Source organism: Symphalangus syndactylus, chromosome 12 (genome assembly GCF_028878055.3).
Source record: "Symphalangus syndactylus isolate Jambi chromosome 12, NHGRI_mSymSyn1-v2.1_pri, whole genome shotgun sequence".
Lineage (NCBI taxonomy): Eukaryota > Metazoa > Chordata > Mammalia > Primates > Hylobatidae > Symphalangus > Symphalangus syndactylus.
In genome coordinates this window covers 73,937,160-73,962,017 of record NC_072441.2, presented here as the reverse complement: position 1 = coordinate 73,962,017, position 24,858 = coordinate 73,937,160, and the positions used below count along the sequence as shown (strand labels likewise).

At 51.9% G+C, this 24,858-nt stretch overlaps 6 non-coding genes across 6 annotated transcripts; all 6 read left to right on the top strand.

Annotated features, from left to right (window-relative positions):
* The first annotated feature begins 3,697 nt into the window (after window positions 1–3,697).
* Window positions 3,698–3,861, top strand: LOC134735066 (U1 spliceosomal RNA). Its single transcript, XR_010117925.1, has one exon. It is a non-coding gene; the product is annotated as a U1 spliceosomal RNA (small nuclear RNA).
* Window positions 3,862–7,603: 3,742 nt separating this feature from the next.
* On the top strand, window positions 7,604–7,767 carry LOC134735065 (U1 spliceosomal RNA). The gene has a single exon (XR_010117924.1). It is a non-coding gene; the product is annotated as a U1 spliceosomal RNA (small nuclear RNA).
* Window positions 7,768–11,509: 3,742 nt separating this feature from the next.
* Window positions 11,510–11,673, top strand: LOC134735064 (U1 spliceosomal RNA). The gene has a single exon (XR_010117923.1). It is a non-coding gene; the product is annotated as a U1 spliceosomal RNA (small nuclear RNA).
* Window positions 11,674–15,415: 3,742 nt separating this feature from the next.
* On the top strand, window positions 15,416–15,579 carry LOC134735063 (U1 spliceosomal RNA). The gene has a single exon (XR_010117922.1). It is a non-coding gene; the product is annotated as a U1 spliceosomal RNA (small nuclear RNA).
* Window positions 15,580–19,321: 3,742 nt separating this feature from the next.
* Window positions 19,322–19,485, top strand: LOC134735062 (U1 spliceosomal RNA). The gene has a single exon (XR_010117921.1). It is a non-coding gene; the product is annotated as a U1 spliceosomal RNA (small nuclear RNA).
* Window positions 19,486–23,226: 3,741 nt separating this feature from the next.
* LOC134735061 (U1 spliceosomal RNA) lies at window positions 23,227–23,390 on the top strand. The gene has a single exon (XR_010117920.1). It is a non-coding gene; the product is annotated as a U1 spliceosomal RNA (small nuclear RNA).
* Window positions 23,391–24,858: the final 1,468 nt, after the last annotated feature.

Sequence of the window (24,858 nt, the reverse complement as noted above, 5' to 3'; positions counted from 1 at the left end):
GTTACCGCTTTCTTCCGTTGCTTTGCCGCTTTGGCGGTGCCCTTGGGTGTTATTGTTGCACTCAGGAGGCTGGAAGACAGGAAGTGGCATGTCGCCGTCCTTCTCCTCGCTGGAGAAGTAAGAAGTGTCAGCCGTTGAGTTGTGAGCCTGTTTATCACAAGCTAACTAGCGCGAAGGCTGCATAGCTCTTCCCTTTCAACGTAAGGCTGCTTATTGCAGAAATGGATCCCTGGTCTCCAGTCTCTTGGGTTCTCACGCTCTGTAGGGTCCGGCCCCACAGGGTCGGTGGGTCTCTCCCCGTGTGCAGAGACGAGAGGTTGTAGAAATAGAGACGCGAGACAAAGAGATAAAAGAAAAGGAAGCTGGGCCCGGGGGACCACTACCACCAATGCGCGGAGACCCGTAGTGGCCCCGAATGTCTGCCTGCGCTGTTATTTATTGGATACCAAGCAAAAGGGGCAGGGTAAAGAGTTTGAGTCATCTCCAATGACAGGTAAGGTCACGTGGGTCACGTGTCCGCTGGACAGGGGGCCCTTCCCTGCCTGGCAGCTGAGGCAGAGAGAGAGAGAGAGGAGAGGAGAGGAGACAAAGAGAAAGACAGCTTAGGCCATTATTTCTGCATATCAGAGACTAACTAGTACTTTCACTAATTTACTACTGCTATCTAGAAGGCAGAGAGCCAGGCAGGCGGGCAGGATGGAACGTGAAGGCGGACTAGGAGCGTGAGCACTGAAGCACAGCATCACAGGGAGAGGGTTAGGCCTCCGGATAACTGCGGGCAAGCCTGACTGATGTCGGGCCCTCCACAAGAGGTGGAGGAGCAGAGTCTTCTCTAAACTCCCCTGGGGAAAAGGAGGCTCCCTTTCCCGGCCTGCTACGCGGCGGCTGGTGTTCCTTGACACTTTTCGCTACCGCTAGACCACGGTCCGCCTGGCAACGGGCGTCTTCCCAGACGAAGGCGTCACCGCTAGACCAAGGATCCCTTCTGGTGGCCCTGTGCTGGGCATAACGGAAGGCTCGCACTCTTGTCTTCTGGTCACTCCTCACCGTGTCCCCTCAGCTCCTATCTCTGTAGGGCCTGGTTTTTCCTAGGTTATGATTACAGAGCGAGGATTATCATAATATGGGAATAAAGAGATATTACTACCAACTAATGACTATTGATATTGATATATAATCATATCTAAGATCTATCTCTGGTATAACTATTCTTGTTTTATGCTTTATTATACTGGAACAGCTCGTGTCCTCGGTCTCTTGCCTCGGCGCCTGGGTGTCTTGCCGCCCACGACCCTCCGTGAAAGTTTTCGTGTTTTTCTCTAGCCTCCAGAGTCACGTTTCACACAGCCCCTGCTCCTAACCGCAGCCCCCTCAGGAGTTTGTAGGATTTCTGTGCTAGCGGGGAACGTGTTCTCACTTCACAGAGCCAGGTACCAGCTACGCAGAGGGGGGCTGTTCTCTGGGATGGAAGCAGGGCCTTTGGGGCTCTTGGTGTCCCCGTTCTTTCGAAGACATAACACGCTTACTTTGTGGAGGGGAACGGCTCTCCCGGAGCCCAGGTGCCCTGACGCAATTCATCGAGGCCCGCAGGTCAGAACCGCAGTCTCACCTGTCTTGGCCGACATGCGCTGCGATCCTCCCCGAAATATAAGGCGGGAAGATTTATGAGGAGACGGGTCCAGTTTCCCTACTCTCTCCTGCCGTTTTCATAGCTAGTCTTTGTTCAGACTTTATTGAAGCGACAGCTTCTTGTTTGACGTCCCGCTTCTACATCCTACATCCACTGCCAGGCAACCTTCTAGTCAGCAAGCCGACCCACCCTTCCCACCCGCAAGCAGCCCTTTCCTATTTCTGGCGCCAGTGTAATCCCCCGTCAATCTTTCTTCAAGCCCCCGCTTATCACCTTCACGGACAGAAAATACGTAGCTGTCTCTCAACCTGCGGTTTGCACCTGACGTGCGTCAGTAGCCTGGCAAATTCCTTAATACCCCTTCTCAAATGGCACTGACAATTCGTCTCCTTTTAACTCCCAGAAGTGTCTAATTGCTTTTGTCCCTGCACTAGATGAGTAGTAAGTAGTGTTTCAGTACAGAAGAAAACCCCAGGCCTAGCGACGGCGGTTCGGGGCTTTTTGCCAGCCTCTCCCAGGGTGCGTTTTCTGACCTCACCAGTTTTCTGAGCAACTGAGGTCAGGAATGTGAGACCAGCCTGACCAACATGGCGAAACCCCGTCTGTACTAAAAATACAAAAAGAACAAAACAAAACAAAATTGACCAGCGTGGTGGTGTATGTCAGTAAGTCTGTAATCCCAACTACTCAGGAGGCTGAGGCAGGAGAATCGCTTGAACCCAGGAGGCAGAGGTTGCCGTGAGCTGAGATCCTGCCACTGCAATACAGCCTGGGCAACAGAGTGAGGCCCTGTCAAAAAAAGAAAGAAAGAAAGAAAAAAGAGAAAAAAGCAAAACAATTAGCAGGTTAGTAGAAATATAATGCACACGAGAATGATCATCATGAAGACGATCTGTATTGCAGAATAGTAAGGGATCCTATTCCATTAGGGAGCCAACTGAAAACATCAAATCCCAGTTCACACCCCAGGGTGTGATGTCACGTGCCTGTAGTCCCAGCTACTCGGGAGGATTAGTAAGGAGGTTTGCTTGAATTCATGAGGTCAAGGCAGAAGCAACCCTGATCATGTCCCTGTACTCCAGCCCGGTGGACAGTGAGACCTTGTCTCAAAAACAAACAAAAAAAAACAGACGAAAAACCCCACAAAGCCAGACAACAACAACAAATCTTCGCCTCACTCTGAAATGACAGCGGCAAACATCACTTTGCTATTGGAAAATTGAAAGGAAAACACTCCCTCTTGCTGTCAACCTGCCCTCCTGCTCTAACATGTCTGACCCATGGCTCAAAATGCCCAAAAGCTGATGTACTCAATTTCACTTACCTGTTCTGCACCAGCATTTATTTTTGTGTGGAGGAGATCACCATGCATGGTCCTATACATGTGTAACGGTATGGAATGATGAAGGGCAGTGTCCTTTAGGATATTTGGAGATATATATCTATATATATATATCTATATATATATATACACACCTGAAGTAACCAATCATTACATATATATATGTAAGCGGAATCCTTCATCACAAAGATAAGGATGTGAAGAAAACGAGGTTCTTTTGTAACCCTAAACGTTCTAGTCTGCGCATCACAAGCCATTATTTGAAGAAGGGTGCCCAGGCTCCAGCTGGTCGCCGAAAGGTTGCTCCGCAACGGAGGCTAAGCACCAGCTTCTTTGGGAGAGAACAGACGAGGCAGCGGGAGGGAATAAAGGGACAGGCGGACGTCACTTCCGCTTGCCGGCTCCGGCAGCGAGAGGGTCGGCTGAGTTGGCGGAGGGTGGTGCGGGAGAGCCGACGGGGACTGGGAAAGGCACTGTCGGTGACATCACGGATAGGGCGACTTCTATGTAGATGAGGCAGCGCAGAGGCTGGCTGCTTGGCCACATGCTGCTTCGCCACGAAGGAGTTCTCGTGCCGTGGGAGGGGGGTTCAGGACCGCTGGTGGGACCTGAGAGTCCCAGCTGTGTGTCAGGGCTAGGAGGGCTCGGGGGTGCGCGGGGCAAGTGACCGTGCGTGTAAAGGGGGAGGCGCGTGAGGCTGTGGCGGGGCGGAGGTGCAGGAGCTCATACTTACCTGGCAGGGGAGATACCATGATCACGAAGGTGGTTTTCCCAGGGCGAGGCTTATCCATTGCACTCCGGATGTGCTGACCCCTGCGATTTCCCCAAATGTGGGAAACTCGACTGCATAATTTGTGGTAGTGGGGGACTGCGTTCGCGCTTTCCCCTGGCTTTTTGTCGTGGTTTGAAGAACAGGCTGCCCGTTAAGCGTTACCGCTTTCTTCCGTTGCTTTGCCGCTTTGGCGGTGCCCTTGGGTGTTATTGTTGCACTCAGGAGGCTGGAAGACAGGAAGTGGCATGTCGCCGTCCTTCTCCTCGCTGGAGAAGTAAGAAGTGTCAGCCGTTGAGTTGTGAGCCTGTTTATCACAAGCTAACTAGCGCGAAGGCTGCATAGCTCTTCCCTTTCAACGTAAGGCTGCTTATTGCAGAAATGGATCCCTGGTCTCCAGTCTCTTGGGTTCTCACGCTCTGTAGGGTCCGGCCCCACAGGGTCGGTGGGTCTCTCCCCGTGTGCAGAGACGAGAGGTTGTAGAAATAGAGACGCGAGACAAAGAGATAAAAGAAAAGGAAGCTGGGCCCGGGGGACCACTACCACCAATGCGCGGAGACCCGTAGTGGCCCCGAATGTCTGCCTGCGCTGTTATTTATTGGATACCAAGCAAAAGGGGCAGGGTAAAGAGTTTGAGTCATCTCCAATGACAGGTAAGGTCACGTGGGTCACGTGTCCGCTGGACAGGGGGCCCTTCCCTGCCTGGCAGCTGAGGCAGAGAGAGAGAGAGAGGAGAGGAGAGGAGAGGAGACAAAGAGAAAGACAGCTTAGGCCATTATTTCTGCATATCAGAGACTAACTAGTACTTTCACTAATTTACTACTGCTATCTAGAAGGCAGAGAGCCAGGCAGGCGGGCAGGATGGAACGTGAAGGCGGACTAGGAGCGTGAGCACTGAAGCACAGCATCACAGGGAGAGGGTTAGGCCTCCGGATAACTGCGGGCAAGCCTGACTGATGTCGGGCCCTCCACAAGAGGTGGAGGAGCAGAGTCTTCTCTAAACTCCCCTGGGGAAAAGGAGGCTCCCTTTCCCGGCCTGCTACGCGGCGGCTGGTGTTCCTTGACACTTTTCGCTACCGCTAGACCACGGTCCGCCTGGCAACGGGCGTCTTCCCAGACGAAGGCGTCACCGCTAGACCAAGGATCCCTTCTGGTGGCCCTGTGCTGGGCATAACGGAAGGCTCGCACTCTTGTCTTCTGGTCACTCCTCACCGTGTCCCCTCAGCTCCTATCTCTGTAGGGCCTGGTTTTTCCTAGGTTATGATTACAGAGCGAGGATTATCATAATATGGGAATAAAGAGATATTACTACCAACTAATGACTATTGATATTGATATATAATCATATCTAAGATCTATCTCTGGTATAACTATTCTTGTTTTATGCTTTATTATACTGGAACAGCTCGTGTCCTCGGTCTCTTGCCTCGGCGCCTGGGTGTCTTGCCGCCCACGACCCTCCGTGAAAGTTTTCGTGTTTTTCTCTAGCCTCCAGAGTCACGTTTCACACAGCCCCTGCTCCTAACCGCAGCCCCCTCAGGAGTTTGTAGGATTTCTGTGCTAGCGGGGAACGTGTTCTCACTTCACAGAGCCAGGTACCAGCTACGCAGAGGGGGGCTGTTCTCTGGGATGGAAGCAGGGCCTTTGGGGCTCTTGGTGTCCCCGTTCTTTCGAAGACATAACACGCTTACTTTGTGGAGGGGAACGGCTCTCCCGGAGCCCAGGTGCCCTGACGCAATTCATCGAGGCCCGCAGGTCAGAACCGCAGTCTCACCTGTCTTGGCCGACATGCGCTGCGATCCTCCCCGAAATATAAGGCGGGAAGATTTATGAGGAGACGGGTCCAGTTTCCCTACTCTCTCCTGCCGTTTTCATAGCTAGTCTTTGTTCAGACTTTATTGAAGCGACAGCTTCTTGTTTGACGTCCCGCTTCTACATCCTACATCCACTGCCAGGCAACCTTCTAGTCAGCAAGCCGACCCACCCTTCCCACCCGCAAGCAGCCCTTTCCTATTTCTGGCGCCAGTGTAATCCCCCGTCAATCTTTCTTCAAGCCCCCGCTTATCACCTTCACGGACAGAAAATACGTAGCTGTCTCTCAACCTGCGGTTTGCACCTGACGTGCGTCAGTAGCCTGGCAAATTCCTTAATACCCCTTCTCAAATGGCACTGACAATTCGTCTCCTTTTAACTCCCAGAAGTGTCTAATTGCTTTTGTCCCTGCACTAGATGAGTAGTAAGTAGTGTTTCAGTACAGAAGAAAACCCCAGGCCTAGCGACGGCGGTTCGGGGCTTTTTGCCAGCCTCTCCCAGGGTGCGTTTTCTGACCTCACCAGTTTTCTGAGCAACTGAGGTCAGGAATGTGAGACCAGCCTGACCAACATGGCGAAACCCCGTCTGTACTAAAAATACAAAAAGAACAAAACAAAACAAAATTGACCAGCGTGGTGGTGTATGTCAGTAAGTCTGTAATCCCAACTACTCAGGAGGCTGAGGCAGGAGAATCGCTTGAACCCAGGAGGCAGAGGTTGCCGTGAGCTGAGATCCTGCCACTGCAATACAGCCTGGGCAACAGAGTGAGGCCCTGTCAAAAAAAGAAAGAAAGAAAGAAAAAAGAGAAAAAAGCAAAACAATTAGCAGGTTAGTAGAAATATAATGCACACGAGAATGATCATCATGAAGACGATCTGTATTGCAGAATAGTAAGGGATCCTATTCCATTAGGGAGCCAACTGAAAACATCAAATCCCAGTTCACACCCCAGGGTGTGATGTCACGTGCCTGTAGTCCCAGCTACTCGGGAGGATTAGTAAGGAGGTTTGCTTGAATTCATGAGGTCAAGGCAGAAGCAACCCTGATCATGTCCCTGTACTCCAGCCCGGTGGACAGTGAGACCTTGTCTCAAAAACAAACAAAAAAAAACAGACGAAAAACCCCACAAAGCCAGACAACAACAACAAATCTTCGCCTCACTCTGAAATGACAGCGGCAAACATCACTTTGCTATTGGAAAATTGAAAGGAAAACACTCCCTCTTGCTGTCAACCTGCCCTCCTGCTCTAACATGTCTGACCCATGGCTCAAAATGCCCAAAAGCTGATGTACTCAATTTCACTTACCTGTTCTGCACCAGCATTTATTTTTGTGTGGAGGAGATCACCATGCATGGTCCTATACATGTGTAACGGTATGGAATGATGAAGGGCAGTGTCCTTTAGGATATTTGGAGATATATATCTATATATATATATCTATATATATATATACACACCTGAAGTAACCAATCATTACATATATATATGTAAGCGGAATCCTTCATCACAAAGATAAGGATGTGAAGAAAACGAGGTTCTTTTGTAACCCTAAACGTTCTAGTCTGCGCATCACAAGCCATTATTTGAAGAAGGGTGCCCAGGCTCCAGCTGGTCGCCGAAAGGTTGCTCCGCAACGGAGGCTAAGCACCAGCTTCTTTGGGAGAGAACAGACGAGGCAGCGGGAGGGAATAAAGGGACAGGCGGACGTCACTTCCGCTTGCCAGCTCCGGCAGCGAGAGGGTCGGCTGAGTTGGCGGAGGGTGGTGCGGGAGAGCCGACGGGGACTGGGAAAGGCACTGTCGGTGACATCACGGATAGGGCGACTTCTATGTAGATGAGGCAGCGCAGAGGCTGGCTGCTTGGCCACATGCTGCTTCGCCACGAAGGAGTTCTCGTGCCGTGGGAGGGGGGTTCAGGACCGCTGGTGGGACCTGAGAGTCCCAGCTGTGTGTCAGGGCTAGGAGGGCTCGGGGGTGCGCGGGGCAAGTGACCGTGCGTGTAAAGGGGGAGGCGCGTGAGGCTGTGGCGGGGCGGAGGTGCAGGAGCTCATACTTACCTGGCAGGGGAGATACCATGATCACGAAGGTGGTTTTCCCAGGGCGAGGCTTATCCATTGCACTCCGGATGTGCTGACCCCTGCGATTTCCCCAAATGTGGGAAACTCGACTGCATAATTTGTGGTAGTGGGGGACTGCGTTCGCGCTTTCCCCTGGCTTTTTGTCGTGGTTTGAAGAACAGGCTGCCCGTTAAGCGTTACCGCTTTCTTCCGTTGCTTTGCCGCTTTGGCGGTGCCCTTGGGTGTTATTGTTGCACTCAGGAGGCTGGAAGACAGGAAGTGGCATGTCGCCGTCCTTCTCCTCGCTGGAGAAGTAAGAAGTGTCAGCCGTTGAGTTGTGAGCCTGTTTATCACAAGCTAACTAGCGCGAAGGCTGCATAGCTCTTCCCTTTCAACGTAAGGCTGCTTATTGCAGAAATGGATCCCTGGTCTCCAGTCTCTTGGGTTCTCACGCTCTGTAGGGTCCGGCCCCACAGGGTCGGTGGGTCTCTCCCCGTGTGCAGAGACGAGAGGTTGTAGAAATAGAGACGCGAGACAAAGAGATAAAAGAAAAGGAAGCTGGGCCCGGGGGACCACTACCACCAATGCGCGGAGACCCGTAGTGGCCCCGAATGTCTGCCTGCGCTGTTATTTATTGGATACCAAGCAAAAGGGGCAGGGTAAAGAGTTTGAGTCATCTCCAATGACAGGTAAGGTCACGTGGGTCACGTGTCCGCTGGACAGGGGGCCCTTCCCTGCCTGGCAGCTCAGGCAGAGAGAGAGAGAGAGGAGAGGAGAGGAGAGGAGACAAAGAGAAAGACAGCTTAGGCCATTATTTCTGCATATCAGAGACTAACTAGTACTTTCACTAATTTACTACTGCTATCTAGAAGGCAGAGAGCCAGGCAGGCGGGCAGGATGGAACGTGAAGGCGGACTAGGAGCGTGAGCACTGAAGCACAGCATCACAGGGAGAGGGTTAGGCCTCCGGATAACTGCGGGCAAGCCTGACTGATGTCGGGCCCTCCACAAGAGGTGGAGGAGCAGAGTCTTCTCTAAACTCCCCTGGGGAAAAGGAGGCTCCCTTTCCCGGCCTGCTACGCGGCGGCTGGTGTTCCTTGACACTTTTCGCTACCGCTAGACCACGGTCCGCCTGGCAACGGGCGTCTTCCCAGACGAAGGCGTCACCGCTAGACCCAGGATCCCTTCTGGTGGCCCTGTGCTGGGCATAACGGAAGGCTCGCACTCTTGTCTTCTGGTCACTCCTCACCGTGTCCCTTCAGCTCCTATCTCTGTAGGGCCTGGTTTTTCCTAGGTTATGATTACAGAGCGAGGATTATCATAATATGGGAATAAAGAGATATTACTACCAACTAATGACTATTGATATTGATATATAATCATATCTAAGATCTATCTCTGGTATAACTCTTCTTGTTTTATGTTTTATTATACTGGAACAGCTCGTGTCCTCGGTCTCTTGCCTCGGCGCCTGGGTGTCTTGCCGCCCACGACCCTCCGTGAAAGTTTTCGTGTTTTTCTCTAGCCTCCAGAGTCACGTTTCACACAGCCCCTGCTCCTAACCGCAGCCCCCTCAGGAGTTTGTAGGATTTCTGTGCTAGCGGGGAACGTGTTCTCACTTCACAGAGCCAGGTACCAGCTACGCAGAGGGGGGCTGTTCTCTGGGATGGAAGCAGGGCCTTTGGGGCTCTTGGTGTCCCCGTTCTTTCGAAGACATAACACGCTTACTTTGTGGAGGGGAACGGCTCTCCCGGAGCCCAGGTGCCCTGACGCAATTCATCGAGGCCCGCAGGTCAGAACCGCAGTCTCACCTGTCTTGGCCGACATGCGCTGCGATCCTCCCCGAAATATAAGGCGGGAAGATTTATGAGGAGACGGGTCCAGTTTCCCTACTCTCTCCTGCCGTTTTCATAGCTAGTCTTTGTTCAGACTTTATTGAAGCGACAGCTTCTTGTTTGACGTCCCGCTTCTACATCCTACATCCACTGCCAGGCAACCTTCTAGTCAGCAAGCCGACCCACCCTTCCCACCCGCAAGCAGCCCTTTCCTATTTCTGGCGCCAGTGTAATCCCCCGTCAATCTTTCTTCAAGCCCCCGCTTATCACCTTCACGGACAGAAAATACGTAGCTGTCTCTCAACCTGCGGTTTGCACCTGACGTGCGTCAGTAGCCTGGCAAATTCCTTAATACCCCTTCTCAAATGGCACTGACAATTCGTCTCCTTTTAACTCCCAGAAGTGTCTAATTGCTTTTGTCCCTGCACTAGATGAGTAGTAAGTAGTGTTTCAGTACAGAAGAAAACCCCAGGCCTAGCGACGGCGGTTCGGGGCTTTTTGCCAGCCTCTCCCAGGGTGCGTTTTCTGACCTCACCAGTTTTCTGAGCAACTGAGGTCAGGAATGTGAGACCAGCCTGACCAACATGGCGAAACCCCGTCTGTACTAAAAATACAAAAAGAACAAAACAAAACAAAATTGACCAGCGTGGTGGTGTATGTCAGTAAGTCTGTAATCCCAACTACTCAGGAGGCTGAGGCAGGAGAATCGCTTGAACCCAGGAGGCAGAGGTTGCCGTGAGCTGAGATCCTGCCACTGCAATACAGCCTGGGCAACAGAGTGAGGCCCTGTCAAAAAAAGAAAGAAAGAAAGAAAAAAGAGAAAAAAGCAAAACAATTAGCAGGTTAGTAGAAATATAATGCACACGAGAATGATCATCATGAAGACGATCTGTATTGCAGAATAGTAAGGGATCCTATTCCATTAGGGAGCCAACTGAAAACATCAAATCCCAGTTCACACCCCAGGGTGTGATGTCACGTGCCTGTAGTCCCAGCTACTCGGGAGGATTAGTAAGGAGGTTTGCTTGAATTCATGAGGTCAAGGCAGAAGCAACCCTGATCATGTCCCTGTACTCCAGCCCGGTGGACAGTGAGACCTTGTCTCAAAAACAAACAAAAAAAAACAGACGAAAAACCCCACAAAGCCAGACAACAACAACAAATCTTCGCCTCACTCTGAAATGACAGCGGCAAACATCACTTTGCTATTGGAAAATTGAAAGGAAAACACTCCCTCTTGCTGTCAACCTGCCCTCCTGCTCTAACATGTCTGACCCATGGCTCAAAATGCCCAAAAGCTGATGTACTCAATTTCACTTACCTGTTCTGCACCAGCATTTATTTTTGTGTGGAGGAGATCACCATGCATGGTCCTATACATGTGTAACGGTATGGAATGATGAAGGGCAGTGTCCTTTAGGATATTTGGAGATATATATCTATATATATATATCTATATATATATATACACACCTGAAGTAACCAATCATTACATATATATATGTAAGCGGAATCCTTCATCACAAAGATAAGGATGTGAAGAAAACGAGGTTCTTTTGTAACCCTAAACGTTCTAGTCTGCGCATCACAAGCCATTATTTGAAGAAGGGTGCCCAGGCTCCAGCTGGTCGCCGAAAGGTTGCTCCGCAACGGAGGCTAAGCACCAGCTTCTTTGGGAGAGAACAGACGAGGCAGCGGGAGGGAATAAAGGGACAGGCGGACGTCACTTCCGCTTGCCAGCTCCGGCAGCGAGAGGGTCGGCTGAGTTGGCGGAGGGTGGTGCGGGAGAGCCGACGGGGACTGGGAAAGGCACTGTCGGTGACATCACGGATAGGGCGACTTCTATGTAGATGAGGCAGCGCAGAGGCTGGCTGCTTGGCCACATGCTGCTTCGCCACGAAGGAGTTCTCGTGCCGTGGGAGGGGGGTTCAGGACCGCTGGTGGGACCTGAGAGTCCCAGCTGTGTGTCAGGGCTAGGAGGGCTCGGGGGTGCGCGGGGCAAGTGACCGTGCGTGTAAAGGGGGAGGCGCGTGAGGCTGTGGCGGGGCGGAGGTGCAGGAGCTCATACTTACCTGGCAGGGGAGATACCATGATCACGAAGGTGGTTTTCCCAGGGCGAGGCTTATCCATTGCACTCCGGATGTGCTGACCCCTGCGATTTCCCCAAATGTGGGAAACTCGACTGCATAATTTGTGGTAGTGGGGGACTGCGTTCGCGCTTTCCCCTGGCTTTTTGTCGTGGTTTGAAGAACAGGCTGCCCGTTAAGCGTTACCGCTTTCTTCCGTTGCTTTGCCGCTTTGGCGGTGCCCTTGGGTGTTATTGTTGCACTCAGGAGGCTGGAAGACAGGAAGTGGCATGTCGCCGTCCTTCTCCTCGCTGGAGAAGTAAGAAGTGTCAGCCGTTGAGTTGTGAGCCTGTTTATCACAAGCTAACTAGCGCGAAGGCTGCATAGCTCTTCCCTTTCAACGTAAGGCTGCTTATTGCAGAAATGGATCCCTGGTCTCCAGTCTCTTGGGTTCTCACGCTCTGTAGGGTCCGGCCCCACAGGGTCGGTGGGTCTCTCCCCGTGTGCAGAGACGAGAGGTTGTAGAAATAGAGACGCGAGACAAAGAGATAAAAGAAAAGGAAGCTGGGCCCGGGGGACCACTACCACCAATGCGCGGAGACCCGTAGTGGCCCCGAATGTCTGCCTGCGCTGTTATTTATTGGATACCAAGCAAAAGGGGCAGGGTAAAGAGTTTGAGTCATCTCCAATGACAGGTAAGGTCACGTGGGTCACGTGTCCGCTGGACAGGGGGCCCTTCCCTGCCTGGCAGCTCAGGCAGAGAGAGAGAGAGAGGAGAGGAGAGGAGAGGAGACAAAGAGAAAGACAGCTTAGGCCATTATTTCTGCATATCAGAGACTAACTAGTACTTTCACTAATTTACTACTGCTATCTAGAAGGCAGAGAGCCAGGCAGGCGGGCAGGATGGAACGTGAAGGCGGACTAGGAGCGTGAGCACTGAAGCACAGCATCACAGGGAGAGGGTTAGGCCTCCGGATAACTGCGGGCAAGCCTGACTGATGTCGGGCCCTCCACAAGAGGTGGAGGAGCAGAGTCTTCTCTAAACTCCCCTGGGGAAAAGGAGGCTCCCTTTCCCGGCCTGCTACGCGGCGGCTGGTGTTCCTTGACACTTTTCGCTACCGCTAGACCACGGTCCGCCTGGCAACGGGCGTCTTCCCAGACGAAGGCGTCACCGCTAGACCCAGGATCCCTTCTGGTGGCCCTGTGCTGGGCATAACGGAAGGCTCGCACTCTTGTCTTCTGGTCACTCCTCACCGTGTCCCTTCAGCTCCTATCTCTGTAGGGCCTGGTTTTTCCTAGGTTATGATTACAGAGCGAGGATTATCATAATATGGGAATAAAGAGATATTACTACCAACTAATGACTATTGATATTGATATATAATCATATCTAAGATCTATCTCTGGTATAACTCTTCTTGTTTTATGTTTTATTATACTGGAACAGCTCGTGTCCTCGGTCTCTTGCCTCGGCGCCTGGGTGTCTTGCCGCCCACGACCCTCCGTGAAAGTTTTCGTGTTTTTCTCTAGCCTCCAGAGTCACGTTTCACACAGCCCCTGCTCCTAACCGCAGCCCCCTCAGGAGTTTGTAGGATTTCTGTGCTAGCGGGGAACGTGTTCTCACTTCACAGAGCCAGGTACCAGCTACACAGAGGGGGGCTGTTCTCTGGGATGGAAGCAGGGCCTTTGGGGCTCTTGGTGTCCCCGTTCTTTCGAAGACATAACACGCTTACTTTGTGGAGGGGAACGGCTCTCCCGGAGCCCAGGTGCCCTGACGCAATTCATCGAGGCCCGCAGGTCAGAACCGCAGTCTCACCTGTCTTGGCCGACATGCGCTGCGATCCTCCCCGAAATATAAGGCGGGAAGATTTATGAGGAGACGGGTCCAGTTTCCCTACTCTCTCCTGCCGTTTTCATAGCTAGTCTTTGTTCAGACTTTATTGAAGCGACAGCTTCTTGTTTGACGTCCCGCTTCTACATCCTACATCCACTGCCAGGCAACCTTCTAGTCAGCAAGCCGACCCACCCTTCCCACCCGCAAGCAGCCCTTTCCTATTTCTGGCGCCAGTGTAATCCCCCGTCAATCTTTCTTCAAGCCCCCGCTTATCACCTTCACGGACAGAAAATACGTAGCTGTCTCTCAACCTGCGGTTTGCACCTGACGTGCGTCAGTAGCCTGGCAAATTCCTTAATACCCCTTCTCAAATGGCACTGACAATTCGTCTCCTTTTAACTCCCAGAAGTGTCTAATTGCTTTTGTCCCTGCACTAGATGAGTAGTAAGTAGTGTTTCAGTACAGAAGAAAACCCCAGGCCTAGCGACGGCGGTTCGGGGCTTTTTGCCAGCCTCTCCCAGGGTGCGTTTTCTGACCTCACCAGTTTTCTGAGCAACTGAGGTCAGGAATGTGAGACCAGCCTGACCAACATGGCGAAACCCCGTCTGTACTAAAAATACAAAAAGAACAAAACAAAACAAAATTGACCAGCGTGGTGGTGTATGTCAGTAAGTCTGTAATCCCAACTACTCAGGAGGCTGAGGCAGGAGAATCGCTTGAACCCAGGAGGCAGAGGTTGCCGTGAGCTGAGATCCTGCCACTGCAATACAGCCTGGGCAACAGAGTGAGGCCCTGTCAAAAAAAGAAAGAAAGAAAGAAAAAAGAGAAAAAAGCAAAACAATTAGCAGGTTAGTAGAAATATAATGCACACGAGAATGATCATCATGAAGACGATCTGTATTGCAGAATAGTAAGGGATCCTATTCCATTAGGGAGCCAACTGAAAACATCAAATCCCAGTTCACACCCCAGGGTGTGATGTCACGTGCCTGTAGTCCCAGCTACTCGGGAGGATTAGTAAGGAGGTTTGCTTGAATTCATGAGGTCAAGGCAGAAGCAACCCTGATCATGTCCCTGTACTCCAGCCCGGTGGACAGTGAGACCTTGTCTCAAAAACAAACAAAAAAAAACAGACGAAAAACCCCACAAAGCCAGACAACAACAACAAATCTTCGCCTCACTCTGAAATGACAGCGGCAAACATCACTTTGCTATTGGAAAATTGAAAGGAAAACACTCCCTCTTGCTGTCAACCTGCCCTCCTGCTCTAACATGTCTGACCCATGGCTCAAAATGCCCAAAAGCTGATGTACTCAATTTCACTTACCTGTTCTGCACCAGCATTTATTTTTGTGTGGAGGAGATCACCATGCATGGTCCTATACATGTGTAACGGTATGGAATGATGAAGGGCAGTGTCCTTTAGGATATTTGGAGATATATATCTATATATATATATCTATATATATATATACACACCTGAAGTAACCAATCATTACATATATATATGTAAGCGGAATCCTTCATCACAAAGATAAGGATGTGAAGAAAACGAGGTTCTTTTGTAACCCTAAACGTTCTAGTCTGCGCATCACAAGCCATTATTTGAAGAAGGGTGCCCAGGCTCCAGCTGGTCGCCGAAAGGTTGCTCCGCAACGGAGGCTAAGCACCAGCTTCTTTGGGAGAGAACAGACGAGGCAGCGGGAGGGAATAAAGGGACAGGCGGACGTCACTTCCGCTTGCCAGCTCCGGCAGCGAGAGGGTCGGCTGAGTTGGCGGAGGGTGGTGCGGGAGAGCCGACGGGGACTGGGAAAGGCACTGTCGGTGACATCACGGATAGGGCGACTTCTATGTAGATGAGGCAGCGCAGAGGCTGGCTGCTTGGCCACATGCTGCTTCGCCACGAAGGAGTTCTCGTGCCGTGGGAGGGGGGTTCAGGACCGCTGGTGGGACCTGAGAGTCCCAGCTGTGTGTCAGGGCTAGGAGGGCTCGGGGGTGCGCGGGGCAAGTGACCGTGCGTGTAAAGGGGGAGGCGCGTGAGGCTGTGGCGGGGCGGAGGTGCAGGAGCTCATACTTACCTGGCAGGGGAGATACCATGATCACGAAGGTGGTTTTCCCAGGGCGAGGCTTATCCATTGCACTCCGGATGTGCTGACCCCTGCGATTTCCCCAAATGTGGGAAACTCGACTGCATAATTTGTGGTAGTGGGGGACTGCGTTCGCGCTTTCCCCTGGCTTTTTGTCGTGGTTTGAAGAACAGGCTGCCCGTTAAGCGTTACCGCTTTCTTCCGTTGCTTTGCCGCTTTGGCGGTGCCCTTGGGTGTTATTGTTGCACTCAGGAGGCTGGAAGACAGGAAGTGGCATGTCGCCGTCCTTCTCCTCGCTGGAGAAGTAAGAAGTGTCAGCCGTTGAGTTGTGAGCCTGTTTATCACAAGCTAACTAGCGCGAAGGCTGCATAGCTCTTCCCTTTCAACGTAAGGCTGCTTATTGCAGAAATGGATCCCTGGTCTCCAGTCTCTTGGGTTCTCACGCTCTGTAGGGTCCGGCCCCACAGGGTCGGTGGGTCTCTCCCCGTGTGCAGAGACGAGAGGTTGTAGAAATAGAGACGCGAGACAAAGAGATAAAAGAAAAGGAAGCTGGGCCCGGGGGACCACTACCACCAATGCGCGGAGACCCGTAGTGGCCCCGAATGTCTGCCTGCGCTGTTATTTATTGGATACCAAGCAAAAGGGGCAGGGTAAAGAGTTTGAGTCATCTCCAATGACAGGTAAGGTCACGTGGGTCACGTGTCCGCTGGACAGGGGGCCCTTCCCTGCCTGGCAGCTCAGGCAGAGAGAGAGAGAGAGGAGAGGAGAGGAGAGGAGACAAAGAGAAAGACAGCTTAGGCCATTATTTCTGCATATCAGAGACTAACTAGTACTTTCACTAATTTACTACTGCTATCTAGAAGGCAGAGAGCCAGGCAGGCGGGCAGGATGGAACGTGAAGGCGGACTAGGAGCGTGAGCACTGAAGCACAGCATCACAGGGAGAGGGTTAGGCCTCCGGATAACTGCGGGCAAGCCTGACTGATGTCGGGCCCTCCACAAGAGGTGGAGGAGCAGAGTCTTCTCTAAACTCCCCTGGGGAAAAGGAGGCTCCCTTTCCCGGCCTGCTACGCGGCGGCTGGTGTTCCTTGACACTTTTCGCTACCGCTAGACCACGGTCCGCCTGGCAACGGGCGTCTTCCCAGACGAAGGCGTCACCGCTAGACCCAGGATCCCTTCTGGTGGCCCTGTGCTGGGCATAACGGAAGGCTCGCACTCTTGTCTTCTGGTCACTCCTCACCGTGTCCCTTCAGCTCCTATCTCTGTAGGGCCTGGTTTTTCCTAGGTTATGATTACAGAGCGAGGATTATCATAATATGGGAATAAAGAGATATTACTACCAACTAATGACTATTGATATTGATATATAATCATATCTAAGATCTATCTCTGGTATAACTCTTCTTGTTTTATGCTTTATTATACTGGAACAGCTCGTGTCCTCGGTCTCTTGCCTCGGCGCCTGGGTGTCTTGCCGCCCACGACCCTCCGTGAAAGTTTTCGTGTTTTTCTCTAGCCTCCAGAGTCACGTTTCACACAGCCCCTGCTCCTAACCGCAGCCCCCTCAGGAGTTTGTAGGATTTCTGTGCTAGCGGGGAACGTGTTCTCACTTCACAGAGCCAGGTACCAGCTACGCAGAGGGGGGCTGTTCTCTGGGATGGAAGCAGGGCCTTTGGGGCTCTTGGTGTCCCCGTTCTTTCGAAGACATAACACGCTTACTTTGTGGAGGGGAACGGCTCTCCCGGAGCCCAGGTGCCCTGACGCAATTCATCGAGGCCCGCAGGTCAGAACCGCAGTCTCACCTGTCTTGGCCGACATGCGCTGCGATCCTCCCCGAAATATAAGGCGGGAAGATTTATGAGGAGACGGGTCCAGTTTCCCTACTCTCTCCTGCCGTTTTCATAGCTAGTCTTTGTTCAGACTTTATTGAAGCGACAGCTTCTTGTTTGACGTCCCGCTTCTACATCCTACATCCACTGCCAGGCAACCTTCTAGTCAGCAAGCCGACCCACCCTTCCCACCCGCAAGCAGCCCTTTCCTATTTCTGGCGCCAGTGTAATCCCCCGTCAATCTTTCTTCAAGCCCCCGCTTATCACCTTCACGGACAGAAAATACGTAGCTGTCTCTCAACCTGCGGTTTGCACCTGACGTGCGTCAGTAGCCTGGCAAATTCCTTAATACCCCTTCTCAAATGGCACTGACAATTCGTCTCCTTTTAACTCCCAGAAGTGTCTAATTGCTTTTGTCCCTGCACTAGATGAGTAGTAAGTAGTGTTTCAGTACAGAAGAAAACCCCAGGCCTAGCGACGGCGGTTCGGGGCTTTTTGCCAGCCTCTCCCAGGGTGCGTTTTCTGACCTCACCAGTTTTCTGAGCAACTGAGGTCAGGAATGTGAGACCAGCCTGACCAACATGGCGAAACCCCGTCTGTACTAAAAATACAAAAAGAACAAAACAAAACAAAATTGACCAGCGTGGTGGTGTATGTCAGTAAGTCTGTAATCCCAACTACTCAGGAGGCTGAGGCAGGAGAATCGCTTGAACCCAGGAGGCAGAGGTTGCCGTGAGCTGAGATCCTGCCACTGCAATACAGCCTGGGCAACAGAGTGAGGCCCTGTCAAAAAAAGAAAGAAAGAAAGAAAAAAGAGAAAAAAGCAAAACAATTAGCAGGTTAGTAGAAATATAATGCACACGAGAATGATCATCATGAAGACGATCTGTATTGCAGAATAGTAAGGGATCCTATTCCATTAGGGAGCCAACTGAAAACATCAAATCCCAGTTCACACCCCAGGGTGTGATGTCACGTGCCTGTAGTCCCAGCTACTCGGGAGGATTAGTAAGGAGGTTTGCTTGAATTCATGAGGTCAAGGCAGAAGCAACCCTGATCATGTCCCTGTACTCCAGCCCGGTGGACAGTGAGACCTTGTCTCAAAAACAAACAAAAAAAAACAGACGAAAAACCCCACAAAGCCAGACAACAACAACAAATCTTCGCCTCACTCTGAAATGACAGCGGCAAACATCACTTTGCTATTGGAAAATTGAAAGGAAAACACTCCCTCTTGCTGTCAACCTGCCCTCCTGCTCTAACATGTCTGACCCATGGCTCAAAATGCCCAAAAGCTGATGTACTCAATTTCACTTACCTGTTCTGCACCAGCATTTATTTTTGTGTGGAGGAGATCACCATGCATGGTCCTATACATGTGTAACGGTATGGAATGATGAAGGGCAGTGTCCTTTAGGATATTTGGAGATATATATCTATATATATATATCTATATATATATATACACACCTGAAGTAACCAATCATTACATATATATATGTAAGCGGAATCCTTCATCACAAAGATAAGGATGTGAAGAAAACGAGGTTCTTTTGTAACCCTAAACGTTCTAGTCTGCGCATCACAAGCCATTATTTGAAGAAGGGTGCCCAGGCTCCAGCTGGTCGCCGAAAGGTTGCTCCGCAACGGAGGCTAAGCACCAGCTTCTTTGGGAGAGAACAGACGAGGCAGCGGGAGGGAATAAAGGGACAGGCGGACGTCACTTCCGCTTGCCAGCTCCGGCAGCGAGAGGGTCGGCTGAGTTGGCGGAGGGTGGTGCGGGAGAGCCGACGGGGACTGGGAAAGGCACTGTCGGTGACATCACGGATAGGGCGACTTCTATGTAGATGAGGCAGCGCAGAGGCTGGCTGCTTGGCCACATGCTGCTTCGCCACGAAGGAGTTCTCGTGCCGTGGGAGGGGGGTTCAGGACCGCTGGTGGGACCTGAGAGTCCCAGCTGTGTGTCAGGGCTAGGAGGGCTCGGGGGTGCGCGGGGCAAGTGACCGTGCGTGTAAAGGGGGAGGCGCGTGAGGCTGTGGCGGGGCGGAGGTGCAGGAGCTCATACTTACCTGGCAGGGGAGATACCATGATCACGAAGGTGGTTTTCCCAGGGCGAGGCTTATCCATTGCACTCCGGATGTGCTGACCCCTGCGATTTCCCCAAATGTGGGAAACTCGACTGCATAATTTGTGGTAGTGGGGGACTGCGTTCGCGCTTTCCCCTGGCTTTTTGTCGTGGTTTGAAGAACAGGCTGCCCGTTAAGCGTTACCGCTTTCTTCCGTTGCTTTGCCGCTTTGGCGGTGCCCTTGGGTGTTATTGTTGCACTCAGGAGGCTGGAAGACAGGAAGTGGCATGTCGCCGTCCTTCTCCTCGCTGGAGAAGTAAGAAGTGTCAGCCGTTGAGTTGTGAGCCTGTTTATCACAAGCTAACTAGCGCGAAGGCTGCATAGCTCTTCCCTTTCAACGTAAGGCTGCTTATTGCAGAAATGGATCCCTGGTCTCCAGTCTCTTGGGTTCTCACGCTCTGTAGGGTCCGGCCCCACAGGGTCGGTGGGTCTCTCCCCGTGTGCAGAGACGAGAGGTTGTAGAAATAGAGACGCGAGACAAAGAGATAAAAGAAAAGGAAGCTGGGCCCGGGGGACCACTACCACCAATGCGCGGAGACCCGTAGTGGCCCCGAATGTCTGCCTGCGCTGTTATTTATTGGATACCAAGCAAAAGGGGCAGGGTAAAGAGTTTGAGTCATCTCCAATGACAGGTAAGGTCACGTGGGTCACGTGTCCGCTGGACAGGGGGCCCTTCCCTGCCTGGCAGCTCAGGCAGAGAGAGAGAGAGAGGAGAGGAGAGGAGAGGAGACAAAGAGAAAGACAGCTTAGGCCATTATTTCTGCATATCAGAGACTAACTAGTACTTTCACTAATTTACTACTGCTATCTAGAAGGCAGAGAGCCAGGCAGGCGGGCAGGATGGAACGTGAAGGCGGACTAGGAGCGTGAGCACTGAAGCACAGCATCACAGGGAGAGGGTTAGGCCTCCGGATAACTGCGGGCAAGCCTGACTGATGTCGGGCCCTCCACAAGAGGTGGAGGAGCAGAGTCTTCTCTAAACTCCCCTGGGGAAAAGGAGGCTCCCTTTCCCGGCCTGCTACGCGGCGGCTGGTGTTCCTTGACACTTTTCGCTACCGCTAGACCACGGTCCGCCTGGCAACGGGCGTCTTCCCAGACGAAGGCGTCACCGCTAGACCCAGGATCCCTTCTGGTGGCCCTGTGCTGGGCATAACGGAAGGCTCGCACTCTTGTCTTCTGGTCACTCCTCACCGTGTCCCTTCAGCTCCTATCTCTGTAGGGCCTGGTTTTTCCTAGGTTATGATTACAGAGCGAGGATTATCATAATATGGGAATAAAGAGATATTACTACCAACTAATGACTATTGATATTGATATATAATCATATCTAAGATCTATCTCTGGTATAACTCTTCTTGTTTTATGCTTTATTATACTGGAACAGCTCGTGTCCTCGGTCTCTTGCCTCGGCGCCTGGGTGTCTTGCCGCCCACGACCCTCCGTGAAAGTTTTCGTGTTTTTCTCTAGCCTCCAGAGTCACGTTTCACACAGCCCCTGCTCCTAACCGCAGCCCCCTCAGGAGTTTGTAGGATTTCTGTGCTAGCGGGGAACGTGTTCTCACTTCACAGAGCCAGGTACCAGCTACGCAGAGGGGGGCTGTTCTCTGGGATGGAAGCAGGGCCTTTGGGGCTCTTGGTGTCCCCGTTCTTTCGAAGACATAACACGCTTACTTTGTGGAGGGGAACGGCTCTCCCGGAGCCCAGGTGCCCTGACGCAATTCATCGAGGCCCGCAGGTCAGAACCGCAGTCTCACCTGTCTTGGCCGACATGCGCTGCGATCCTCCCCGAAATATAAGGCGGGAAGATTTATGAGGAGACGGGTCCAGTTTCCCTACTCTCTCCTGCCGTTTTCATAGCTAGTCTTTGTTCAGACTTTATTGAAGCGACAGCTTCTTGTTTGACGTCCCGCTTCTACATCCTACATCCACTGCCAGGCAACCTTCTAGTCAGCAAGCCGACCCACCCTTCCCACCCGCAAGCAGCCCTTTCCTATTTCTGGCGCCAGTGTAATCCCCCGTCAATCTTTCTTCAAGCCCCCGCTTATCACCTTCACGGACAGAAAATACGTAGCTGTCTCTCAACCTGCGGTTTGCACCTGACGTGCGTCAGTAGCCTGGCAAATTCCTTAATACCCCTTCTCAAATGGCACTGACAATTCGTCTCCTTTTAACTCCCAGAAGTGTCTAATTGCTTTTGTCCCTGCACTAGATGAGTAGTAAGTAGTGTTTCAGTACAGAAGAAAACCCCAGGCCTAGCGACGGCGGTTCGGGGCTTTTTGCCAGCCTCTCCCAGGGTGCGTTTTCTGACCTCACCAGTTTTCTGAGCAACTGAGGTCAGGAATGTGAGACCAGCCTGACCAACATGGCGAAACCCCGTCTGTACTAAAAATACAAAAAGAACAAAACAAAACAAAATTGACCAGCGTGGTGGTGTATGTCAGTAAGTCTGTAATCCCAACTACTCAGGAGGCTGAGGCAGGAGAATCGCTTGAACCCAGGAGGCAGAGGTTGCCGTGAGCTGAGATCCTGCCACTGCAATACAGCCTGGGCAACAGAGTGAGGCCCTGTCAAAAAAAGAAAGAAAGAAAGAAAAAAGAGAAAAAAGCAAAACAATTAGCAGGTTAGTAGAAATATAATGCACACGAGAATGATCATCATGAAGACGATCTGTATTCCAGAATAGTAAGGGATCCTATTCCATTAGGGAGCCAACTGAAAACATCAAATCCCAGTTCACACCCCAGGGTGTGATGTCACGTGCCTGTAGTCCCAGCTACTCGGGAGGATTAGTAAGGAGGTTTGCTTGAATTCATGAGGTCAAGGCAGAAGCAACCCTGATCATGTCCCTGTACTCCAGCCCGGTGGACAGTGAGACCTTGTCTCAAAAACAAACAAAAAAAACAGACGAAAAACCCCACAAAGCCAGACAACAACAACAAATCTTCGCCTCACTCTGAAATGACAGCGGCAAACATCACTTTGCTATTGGAAAATTGAAAGGAAAACACTCCCTCTTGCTGTCAACCTGCCCTCCTGCTCTAACATGTCTGACCCATGGCTCAAAATGCCCAAAAGCTGATGTACTCAATTTCACTTACCTGTTCTGCACCAGCATTTATTTTTGTGTGGAGGAGATCACCATGCATGGTCCTATACATGTGTAACGGTATGGAATGATGAAGGGCAGTGTCCTTTAGGATATTTGGAGATATATATCTATATATATATATCTATATATATATATACACACCTGAAGAAACCAATCATTACATATATATATGTAAGCGGAATCCTTCATCACAAAGATAAGGATGTGAAGAAAACGAGGTTCTTTTGTAACCCTAAACGTTCTAGTCTGCGCATCACAAGCCATTATTTGAAGAAGGGTGCCCAGGCTCCAGCTGGTCGCCGAAAGGTTGCTCCGCAACGGAGGCTAAGCACCAGCTTCTTTGGGAGAGAACAGACGAGGCAGCGGGAGGGAATAAAGGGACAGGCGGACGTCACTTCCGCTTGCCGGCTCCGGCAGCGAGAGGGTCGGCTGAGTTGGCGGAGGGTGGTGCGGGAGAGCCGACGGGGACTGGGAAAGGCACTGTCGGTGACATCACGGATAGGGCGACTTCTATGTAGATGAGGCAGCGCAGAGGCTGGCTGCTTGGCCACATGCTGCTTCGCCACGAAGGAGTTCTCGTGCCGTGGGAGGGGGGTTCAGGACCGCTGGTGGGACCTGAGAGTCCCAGCTGTGTGTCAGGGCTAGGAGGGCTCGGGGGTGCGCGGGGCAAGTGACCGTGCGTGTAAAGGGGGAGGCGCGTGAGGCTGTGGCGGGGCGGAGGTGCAGGAGCTCATACTTACCTGGCAGGGGAGATACCATGATCACGAAGGTGGTTTTCCCAGGGCGAGGCTTATCCATTGCACTCCGGATGTGCTGACCCCTGCGATTTCCCCAAATGTGGGAAACTCGACTGCATAATTTGTGGTAGTGGGGGACTGCGTTCGCGCTTTCCCCTGGCTTTTTGTCGTGGTTTGAAGAACAGGCTGCCCGTTAAGCGTTACCGCTTTCTTCCGTTGCTTTGCCGCTTTGGCGGTGCCCTTGGGTGTTATTGTTGCACTCAGGAGGCTGGAAGACAGGAAGTGGCATGTCGCCGTCCTTCTCCTCGCTGGAGAAGTAAGAAGTGTCAGCCGTTGAGTTGTGAGCCTGTTTATCACAAGCTAACTAGCGCGAAGGCTGCATAGCTCTTCCCTTTCAACGTAAGGCTGCTTATTGCAGAAATGGATCCCTGGTCTCCAGTCTCTTGGGTTCTCACGCTCTGTAGGGTCCGGCCCCACAGGGTCGGTGGGTCTCTCCCCGTGTGCAGAGACGAGAGGTTGTAGAAATAGAGACGCGAGACAAAGAGATAAAAGAAAAGGAAGCTGGGCCCGGGGGACCACTACCACCAATGCGCGGAGACCCGTAGTGGCCCCGAATGTCTGCCTGCGCTGTTATTTATTGGATACCAAGCAAAAGGGGCAGGGTAAAGAGTTTGAGTCATCTCCAATGACAGGTAAGGTCACGTGGGTCACGTGTCCGCTGGACAGGGGGCCCTTCCCTGCCTGGCAGCTCAGGCAGAGAGAGAGAGAGAGGAGAGGAGAGGAGAGGAGACAAAGAGAAAGACAGCTTAGGCCATTATTTCTGCATATCAGAGACTAACTAGTACTTTCACTAATTTACTACTGCTATCTAGAAGGCAGAGAGCCAGGCAGGCGGGCAGGATGGAACGTGAAGGCGGACTAGGAGCGTGAGCACTGAAGCACAGCATCACAGGGAGAGGGTTAGGCCTCCGGATAACTGCGGGCAAGCCTGACTGATGTCGGGCCCTCCACAAGAGGTGGAGGAGCAGAGTCTTCTCTAAACTCCCCTGGGGAAAAGGAGGCTCCCTTTCCCGGCCTGCTACGCGGCGGCTGGTGTTCCTTGACACTTTTCGCTACCGCTAGACCACGGTCCGCCTGGCAACGGGCGTCTTCCCAGACGAAGGCGTCACCGCTAGACCCAGGATCCCTTCTGGTGGCCCTGTGCTGGGCATAACGGAAGGCTCGCACTCTTGTCTTCTGGTCACTCCTCACCGTGTCCCTTCAGCTCCTATCTCTGTAGGGCCTGGTTTTTCCTAGGTTATGATTACAGAGCGAGGATTATCATAATATGGGAATAAAGAGATATTACTACCAACTAATGACTATTGATATTGATATATAATCATATCTAAGATCTATCTCTGGTATAACTCTTCTTGTTTTATGCTTTATTATACTGGAACAGCTCGTGTCCTCGGTCTCTTGCCTCGGCGCCTGGGTGTCTTGCCGCCCACGACCCTCCGTGAAAGTTTTCGTGTTTTTCTCTAGCCTCCAGAGTCACGTTTCACACAGCCCCTGCTCCTAACCGCAGCCCCCTCAGGAGTTTGTAGGATTTCTGTGCTAGCGGGGAACGTGTTCTCACTTCACA